This window comes from Leptonychotes weddellii, chromosome 12 (genome assembly GCF_054177405.1).
Source record: "Leptonychotes weddellii isolate Sample4059 chromosome 12, ASM5417740v2, whole genome shotgun sequence".
Classification (NCBI taxonomy): domain Eukaryota; kingdom Metazoa; phylum Chordata; class Mammalia; order Carnivora; family Phocidae; genus Leptonychotes; species Leptonychotes weddellii.
This window is the reverse complement of record NC_138380.1, coordinates 18507264-18517842: the sequence shown is the minus strand read 5'-3', so window position 1 is coordinate 18517842 and position 10579 is coordinate 18507264.

Here is a 10579-nt window from a genome sequence, read left to right as displayed (position 1 = left end):
GTACCCCTTCGGATCCCTACTTTTGTATCTTTGGGGTAAATACCCAGTAGTGCAATTGCTGGATCGTATGGTAGCTCTATTTTCAACTTTTTGAGGAACCTCCATACAGTTTTCCAGAGTGGCTGCACCAGCTTGCATTCCCACCAACAGTGTAGGAGGGTTCCCCTTTCTCCGCATCCCCGCCAACATCTGTCGTTTCCTGACTTGTAAATTCTACAGGGCAGACATTTCTTAAGAAGCTAGTATTCAAACTGAGATCTGAATAATGAAGATGGGCCAGCCACGTGAAGACCTCAGGGAAAAGCAATCCAGGCAGAGGAATCAGTACTCTGCAAAGGCTTTGAGGTGAGAACAAACATGGCATGTTCAAGGAAGAGAAAGAAGGCCAGGGTGTTTGCAATTTAGTGGGTGAGGGAAGGGAAGGTAGGACATGAAATTGGAGAAGTGGTCAGGGGTTGGATGGCACCATAGAATATGTCAGTCAGATGAGGCTCCTCTGAATGGTAACAAATAACCCTCACATCTCAATAACATCTGGTAAAGAAGGTTATTTATCACTCATACTACATGTCTATTGTGGATTGGTTATAAATCTTCTTCACTCCAGGACCCAGATAGATAGGATAGCTCCTACCTGGGACACTTCTGGTCTCTTCGCAGAGGGAAGAGAGAAGGTGGAGGATGATGTGATCCTTACAGCTTCTGCATGGAAGTTGATGTGCCACTTCCATTGGCCAAAGCAAGTTACATGGCCAAAAGTGATGCCATCAGGGGTGGGGATGCACAATCCTCCCACAGAGAGGGGCAGTGGGAGTTGAGATCAGCAGTGCAGCCTTCCCTGTAGGCTATGGTGAGGAGGTTTGATTGGACTTTAGAAAGCCATTAGGATTTTTTTTTTTTGAAGCAAAGGGTATTATTATTGGTTGCCACAGTAGGCTAAAAAGTAGATCAAGAGTGAAAATAGGAGGGGCACCTGGGTGGCTCAGTCGTTAAGCGTCTGCCTTCGGCTCAGGTCATGATCCCGGGGTCCTGGGATCGAGCCCCGCATCGGGCTCCCTGCTCAGCGGGAAGCCTGCTTCTCCCTCTCCCACTCCCCCTGCTTGTGTTCCCTCTCTCACTGCCTCTCTCTGTCAAATAAATAAATAAAATCTTTAAAAAAAAAAAAAAAAAGTGAAAATAGGAGATACAAGAAGCAGGGCAATCTGGGAAAGTACATGTCAGATATGAGCACGTGGCAAGGCAGTTCCTTTAGGGTAGAGCCCTGAAAATACTATCAGGACCAGGCCCTCTGCAGGAGGCACACCGTGGGGATGACTTGGCCTTGTCAGCTCTCCACGTGTATCAGGCACTCGAGGATGGTCTTTAGAGAAGGGACCCTGGAATAGCAGTATTCTGTCCAAGATCATGGCATTCCTCCCTAGGAGTCTCCTAGAGAAAGACACACATGATAAAACTTGTAAAGGGAAAATAGCACCTAAATGCTAGTGAGGGTGGACCCTGAGCCATAATAAAGAGGGTTTTGTAAGTTAGGCTGGAGGAAACAGAAGCAGCCGTGGCTTTTGCTTTCTCCTCCCCACACCAAATACCCTAGGAAAAGATTCAATCCCTGGTCATGAATCTTCTTTCTTTCCCACTTGGAAAGGAGAGAGAAGAGGGCAGGATGGGTGGTGTGCTCAAGGACTGCGCCCCCGGGGCCATATGCCACTTCTGCCACCAAGCTGAAGAGAAAAGAGAAAGTAAAAGCAAGATGCCTAAGAGCTCCCAGTGCCGTGTAGACCAGGAGCAGACCCCCAGCCCACCTGTAGGGTGGAACGCTCCATTCACAGGTAGCCCAGTCAAAGCTACCGAAGCAACGCCGAGTCTGGATCAATCTTCCTCTTCTGCAGGGTGGGCTGAGGAGGGGGTGAAAGGGGAGCTTCCCTTCTCTTACCTGTTATGTCCTGCGACCTGGTGCCTCCACTCCCTGAGGGAGAGTGACCAAAGCCAGACAGGAAGAGAACTTTGACTTTTTAAGTTCTCCTGCCAAACCTCCCCCTGCTGGTGGCTCCGTGGTGGTTACGCAGTGCACGTTTGAAACATGCCAGGGGGTCCCAGAAGTGAGTGGGGACATATGGCCCAAATACCCAGGACAATTGATTTTGCCACCTGGGGGTTTTCTCCGAACACCAAATCTTGGCTTCTGTTTTTATAAGAGAATGTCACAGCTCTTCAACTAAAATTATAAATGTCTCATGGGCAGGGCCCCTAATTTATACTTCTTTGGACCCCTTCCTTCCCCACAAGTCCAGCACAGGCCACTCAAAAGCAAGTTAAATACTTCTACGAATGAATGAGTGAGTGACCAAATGATTTCCCAGGAAGCTTATCTAGAAACAACACTTGTGTTCCATCTCTCCCACTGGCCATGGGGTCCATGATGAACTTCGTATCCATATGAGAATGCAGATGGATAGAAGGAAATTTATTATGCTGTCAGAGAGGGAAAGCAACAACGTGGGCCTCCTGATTCTCTTCCTGCTGGCTGGGCCCTGTGGCCAAAAGTTAGAGAATGACAGCGTGTCTCTGTTTCCTCTAGGGCTCAAGGGACCACGACAGGCTCAGGCCATTACCCATGGAGCTGGCCAGGGAGAGCCTACCTGTCAAATTGGCTGGAACGTAGCAAGCTAAACTCCTGGTGAGTCCTTCTGTGACACCCTGGGGCTTTGGTGACAGAGTTAATTAATCAAGACACCAACGTCAAAATTAAAGTGAGCAGGAAAAGTCAATTAGTGATTGAATAGCTATGAGGAGACATATTTTAATGAGGTTCCCTCTAATTTGGGCTGTTCCTTGCCCCTCCTCATTAGGCGTGGTCACGCTTCCTTTTTCTGAGTATTGTGGGGGTCAGGAAGAGGGAGGGACGAGGGGTGTCTCTCTAATTTACTCAGGGGTGGATGGAGAGAGAGAATTCTCTGCTGTCTGCGATATGCCAGGGCGCCATAAAGCTATTTATCACTGCTCTGAATTCTTTACAGCAGGATGTTCATTTCGATTTGCAGTCATCTCCTCAGCTCTCTTTCAGCAGGCTTGGCCAGGTTCTTGAGAGGAGATCTGAGCCGAGAGGGGGAGACACAGGCTGGCCAGGAAGGCTGGAGCTGGGCTCTCCAGGGATGCATCTGCCACCATTCCACCCTCCACAGCCTTCTTGAACTCTATTTGCTTCTACAGGGAGACGGGGAGATTAGGATGTTTCTCAGGCGTTCCAAACCATTGTCACGGTTAATAAAGGTCTGGCAGGAACTAGAGCTAGGATGGCTTAGCAGGCTCTGGTGCTGGGGACTCGGGGAGGGAACCTGGGTGTAGCTATTGCTCCAGCCGCCTAGGTGACACCAAGGAGCCCAGGGACCAAGAGAGAGACCAGACTGAGGGTCCCTGCTTCCTGCTCTTACTTCCCGTGTGTGGGGGGGCGCGTGTGGACAGTGTGACTGATGGGTGCAAGGGATGGGAAGTGGAACATGAATGGCAGAAGAAACGCTGAGGGGGAAGCTTCTGGCTGCATTTCCCTGACCTTGACTTGGGTCAGGCTCTGGCCCAGAGCTTCAGGAGGGCTTGAGCCTAAAATTGGGATCTACATTTACCATTTCTTTTTTATCACAAAATAATACAGACTCACTGTACGAAAAGTGAACAAAGAAAAAGCAGTTTGACCTTATCTCACTACCCAGAGACTAACCACTGCTAGTCTTTTCAGATGCTTTCCAAGTAAATAGATTTAATGTTTTACATTAATCAACATAGAGTTGAGCTGTGTATCACGATTCCATCTGGTAGGCATAAGTATTTGGGTCGTTGGGAAGGCCCATCCCATTCATTAATTTGTTATGTTCACAAATGAAAGTCCATTCCCATTTATTTTCTAGAAAATAAAAACTGTTGGGCAAAACTGAGGTCCTTTTATATACAGGAAAAATCATGAAAATGTAATCATGGGTTTCCTGTGCAATAAAAAACCAATTTAAACAAAGAAAATGATGGAAGGATGTAAATGATAAGAGAATCACTGCAGAAAAAACCTTGTTCCTGGATAGAAAAATGTAATATTGCGAAGATATCAAGAAAAAAAGGAAAGCTAAAAAAATTGAAAACATTTTAAAGGAAAGAAAAATATCAAGATGCAGATAATGAAGCTGAAAAATACTTCACATGCCCAACATAAGAATGACTTATCATTACAGTTTCTTTCTTTCCAGTGCTTTTTCTCATGTGTGTGTTTTTTCAAGGATGTGAAGGCTTATAGCATAAACATGTCTTCAGCTTGTTATATTGTCATGACAATATAGTTTTTTTTTTAAAGATTTTATTTATTCATTTATTTGAGAGAGTGAGAGAGAGAGAGAGCACATGAGAGGGGGGAGGGTCAGAGGGAGAAGCAGACTCCCCGCTGAACAGGGAGCCCGATGCGGGACTCGATCCAGGGACTCCAGGATCATGACCTGAGCCGAAGGCAGTCGCTTAACCAACTGAGCCACCCAGGCGCCCGACAATAAAGTTTTTTAAATAAAGATTTATTTATTTATTTTAGAGAGAGAGAGGGTGTGCAAGGGGGGCTGCAGAAGGAGAGGGAGAGAGCAACTTAAGCAGACTCAACACTGAGCACGGAGCTCAACACGGGGCTTGGGCTTGATCTCACCACCCTGAGATCACCATCTGAGCAGAAACCAAGAGTTGGACGCTTAACTGACTGTGCTACCCAGGCTCCCCATGACAATATCATTTCAATGGCTAAAATATATAAGTATATTTATTGCACATTGTTTAATTATTATCCAATGTTGGATTTCAAAGTGCTTCAGATTACCCTATTACGAAAATACTATGCGTTACATTATTGTGCATGTCACTTTTTGTTATGTTGAATTAGTTCTTAAGAGTATATTTGCCTAAATGAGACTGTTGAGTTAAAACGTTTGGACTTTTAATAATTCTTGATTAATATTGCCAAAATGCTTCCCAAAACCATTGTCCAATTTACAGGAGTATTGGTTTCATTATGCCCTCAGCAGCCTCAGATATTATTGAAAAAAATTTTTTTATTGAGGTATAAGTGGTATGAAATGAAATGCCCATATTGTAAGAAATCAGTTTGATGAGGTTTGACAATTATATACACCTTTAAACCCCCCCCCCTCCATTATAGAATATTTTCTTACTCAAGAAAATTCTTTTGCCTGTTCTGGACTTCATAAAAACAAAAACTGTAACAATGAATTATATATGCTCTAAACTCTATTAATTTATTGTTATAATTTTTGTTTTAAACAGAATTAGTGGTCTTTTAAGGAATTAATAACATGCCCATTTGGTTCTTTTTTATAGTTTCCATCTCTCTCCAAATTCCCCGTTTGTTCATACATACTTATTCTGTTTATTTCGCTGTCACTGTCTAGATAATTCTAACATCTGAGCCATCTCTGGGTCTTCTGTTTACTCTTCCTCTCTTAACACTATCACATTAGCTCGTATCTTATGGTCTCTTAATTCTTTATTTATGTTGGGCATTGTGTGTAAAAGATCACTAGAGACTGATGTGAAGAATATTTACCCATAGGAAAGGTTATGTCCCTTCTACGAGCCTGCTGGTGAGGGATGGAGACCATCAAAGCTCTATCTGAGCAGGGTGTGGATACGTTTAATCTTCAGTTTGATCCAGTTCATCACTCGCTTCAGGTGTTTTGAGAATGCTAGCAAGACTCTCTTCCTTAGGGCTTGGGCTCTGAGCACCAGTGAGACTCTAGAGATCTTTTTAGGCTTCACAGATCTGTTTCCAGCTCTCTGAACCATGAGTGGCTTTCTCTCTGCTTAGCAGCCACCTGCCTTTAGGTCCTTCCCCCAGGTTTCTGCAACTTGAGAGACCCTTATTTATCTTCTGCCCCATCCAATGTCTTAGGAAGGCCACTGCGCTGCATTTGGGGGAGGTCCTGGGTCCCTTGAAGGGATTTCTCACCTCTCTGTCTTACTCCCAGTCTTTAGCGGGTCTTGTCTTGGGGAAGATGCTGCCTGCCTCTAGGGAATTCTCTGGGTTCTATCTTGCCCTTTGCCTTGGTCTATTACCTATGTACTTGATGAAGACCTGTATGAAAGCTTTGACATGTGGGTGGGGGTACACTTGCTCTGTGGCCGGGGTTCTCAGAATTCTGATCTGTCACAGGCACTCACATAGATCCCTTAGATGTTGTTACAAGTTGGGCTGAAATTTCTTTACCTGAGTTTATGGCAGATCCCTCTTTTTCCTGCCACTTCATAGATAGAAGCAGCCATGGATCTCTTCTATCTTAGGAAGAGCTTGTCATTTCTGCAGTTTAGTTTATTTAGGTTTCTTTTCCATCCTGAGCACTCTGATGGTTTTGAAAACCACGATTTTGTGGCTTCCTTGGCTAGTTCTCATTGCTAGGGCAGGTTCAATGGTCACTTGTCCCTTTCTACATCCTCACCGGAAACAGAAGCCCCAGGGGTATTATTTTTCAATTTATGCTAACTTAACAGAGGGAAATGGTAACTTGATGTTTTAATTTATATTTTTTATTCTCTGGGAACTGAACATTTCAAATCCATTTCAAATCCTCGTTTGCTAGTTATATAACTTCCTTTGTGAGTGTCTTTTGCCCTATCTTTTAGAGTCTTAATTTGTTTCTGACCGATATACACGAGGTCTTAAATACTAAATATAGTGCCTCTTTGTACATTTGTTGCAATATTTTTTGTTTGCCATTTGCTTTCATATGTTACTTTTTTTTGTAGTCAAACTTAGCGATCTTACTCTTTTTTTTTTTCTTTTTATTCCTTATGTTGCACTGAGCCTGTAAAGTTATCTTTCCTTTAGAGGTTTGGAAAATATTCAATTCTATTTTTTTGAGATGTTGATGTTTAAAAAACCCACATTTAACTCTTCCACTCAATTGGAATTTATTTTAGTGCATAATATAAAGTGAGATTTGAAAATTACTGTTTCTCCAAATTGCTAGTTCATTGTCCCAACACCATTTATTGGGTAATCCTTGCTTTCCCTCATTGAGCTGTAATGAATCTTACATCTTTGTACATAATGGGGTCCATTTCAGTGCCATCTGTTCTATTACAGTGATCTTTCAGTCTGGTCCAGGGCAGATACAGATGAATTTTTGAAACTGCAAAGCTAAGGAGCTAACTGTGGTCTTGATATGTCCTCCTCAGGGGCCGGGAGTCATTTCTCTCTGAAAGCATTTGATGACCGTTCTGTAACTTCTATTTATTTATTTATTTGATTGCTTAATTTTTAAATCCTCAAGAATTAAAGCTCTTTGAGGGTTGTGATTGTCTTTGACAAGGTCAAATATTACCTGAGCCTTGTTCTCTTGGAAAACAGCAATGGGCAAGAAATCCTCCATTCCTTTGTGTTCCTGGAAATGCTGACTGCAAAGAAGCTGCCTATCCAGTCTGAGCTGGATAAGACTCAGGGGTGACCCATGTTTACCTAGGACAAGGCCAGACATGGACCCTCCAAATTCCCATTCTTGGTCTCATAAATGATTAGCTCCACTCTTTGTTCCTGATGAATGAGGACAAAATACTTGTCTTGGCCAGACTTTAGTTAGGCTTTTTCTGCACCCCACCCTCCACACCCCTGAACCCTGAACTTTGACCCATGCTCGGTCTGAGCCAGCAATGGACTATGGAGCCTCTCCTTCACAAATAGGCTGACCACAATGCAAAACAGTCCCTCATCAACCATCTGATCCCACCCCTTGCTCATTCTATCCCCCCTTCCCCCAGTTCTTGTTTACTCTTCCCTATAAAAGTTCTGCTTGACTTCAGGTGGGAGCATTCTTCCCATTACTGTAGTCTCCTTCCCCTTCTTGCAATAATCCCTTTCGCTTCACATTATTATTTACTACTTGCGAAGTAATGTTTATCCATTCACCACTGTATCCCCAGTGTCTTCACAATTCCAGTAATAGAGTAGCTTATTAATAATGGTTCAGTTAATGGTTAAATTTTTTTTAAATTATAAGAATAATCCATAATCATTGAAAGAAAAAAACAGTTCAGAGTGATATAAAATAAAGTATAAAATCCCTGTTTCCTTCAAGTTCTAACCTTTGGAAGTTGCCACTCTGTATATTTCTTTTGTATCTTTCAAGACATTTTCTATCCTTATGTGAAAAAAATGTGTATACCTCACAAGTGAGTCTATTCATAATTAATATTCTTCAGTGTTCTGTAGTCATTCAGCAATCAGTATACCAATATATCTTGGGCATCATTTTCTACATCAGTATACGTAGAACTACCTCGTTCTGCCAAACAGCAACGTTGTACTCCATTGTGTGGCACATTCTGGAAGTACCATCCTTTATTTGTTATATTGTTCCAGGGTTTTGATATTACAAACAGCACTGCTGTGAATACCCTATGTGTTTTTATGTGTCTGTGCAAGTATATATTCAAGGATAGATTCCTACAGTGGAACTATTCAAGAATTTAAGTTGTTGGTAGATTATCAGATTGTCCCTCAGCTTGACCCTTTCACCAAAAATGAATGAGAACAATTAAAAAAAAATTCTGGTTTTTTTGGACTTTGCCTATATTATAGATGAAAAATTGAATCTAGCTGCTAATACAGTTTACATTTCTTTGTGTGAGATTGAACATGTTTTCACACGGTTACTGGTTTTTTTTTTTTTTATTGGGTTGTTCTTTCCTTATTGATTTTAAAGAGTTCTTTTTATATCAAATAAATTAGTTTGCCTGTCATATATGCTGCAAATAATTTACCCATTTGTCTTTGACATTGTGTTATTTTTTTTTGCCATAGAAAATGTTCATATTTTTATATAGTCAAAAGTGTTCATCTTCTTTTGCATAACTTCTGCATTACTTTCAATTCGATGTACAGGCATTTCACAGTTGACTTAAAGCCCACATTTATGAAGATTTAAGTAAGTTGTTTTCCAATTTTAAATTATTCAAAACAATATTTGCAGATACAAATGTGTACTCATTGTTGACTGTTTCCTGTGGGTCAGTTCCTAAAAGTATTATTTTGGAGCCCAAATGTGTGAACATTCTAAACATGTGTTAAGTGTTGCCAAATCAAGTCCGCCAATTTTCACTCCCTTTTGGGTCCACTGATCTATCCTCTCAGTAGGAATGCCTCTTTTTGCCCAGAAAAGTTAGATGCTGGAGATGAGGAGGGATGAGGAACAGGAAGACAGGGGCCCAGGAGAGAAGAGCATTTTTAAAGAAAATGTAAGGGACTATATCACAGGTACAAATCCAGTTAGCACTGTTATCCCTTAGCTTCTACTCCTTCTGACACGGTTTGCTGGAGGGGTTTATTTGTAGTTCTTGTAGCTTTGGGGTGAGAACGAGGACTAATTAGAACCTTGCCTTGTAGTTGGGTTTGTACACAATCATGGTGACTTTTGTTTTTGTTTTTTAAAGATTTTATGCATTTATTTGACAGAGAGAGAGCGAGCGGCAGACAGAGGGAGAGGGAGAAGCAGGCTTCCTGCTGTGTGGGGAGCCCGATACGGGGCTCGATCCCAGGGTCCTGGGGTCAGGATCTGAGCCGAAGGCAGACGTTTAACCGACTGAGCCATCCAGGCAACCCCTCATGGTGACTTTTGTATCAGCAAGCAAGGAGGGACCGTTTTCTCTGCAATTTCCTGCTACATGTGAACTCATGGTCAATATAGTTGACATATCTCCTCTATGATTTCCTATAACCTTTAAAGCTAGATTAGAGCAAGGGCAAATTCTATCTATTTGTGGATAATGAATTTGGGATAAATGGATTTCTCTCTTTTAAATCTAAATGAAAGCAGAATTCACAAATCCTAACTGTTTCTGCTAGTTCCACCAAAGGTAAATTACACACTGCTTTGCATACTTCTAGAAAAGCATGAAGCTAGAATTTCTCTATTTTCAGAACTGAAACTGGTTTAGGCATTTTAGTTAAAATGACAAGGTGGCTGGTTTGTCTGATGGTTTCTTCTTCATGGACTCCAAAGGATTATATAAGCTCACACGTAGAAATGTGGTTGAACTAATCTATCTCCTACATTAATTTCAGGGTTCACACTTCTCTTTATGCCTCTGCCATCTTCCCCTCCGGGACCGTAATCTTCTTGAGAGCAGGTTTGTGATTGAGAACGACGCACTGCCCAGTTTGGTGCTGAGGAGAGCTTTGTGGAGTCACTAAGTGTAGCCACACGTGATTTCCTCTGGAATTTTACCGCTGCCAGTTACTCAAGGCAGGGAATTCTGATCTGATCTGATGCTGCAGAATCTTCTCCCCCAGATACATTTTACAGGAACTTTCTGCAGGGTGATACAGAAGCAGCCTTGGACCTTGTGTACAAAACCATTTGCTGTTTGTACAAAACCTGGAGTCAGTGGCTCTTCGGCTCAGTTCCTGTGTGCCTTTGGGCAAGAGTGCCTTGAACAACTTATCATGCATTTTTTTCTTGATTTCCCTAAAGTTACTGGCAGATTCTCAGTCCTATGCCCTGCCCCCAGCCCTCCTTGAGGGTTTTGCACACTTTCTCAACAGACAGGTGCC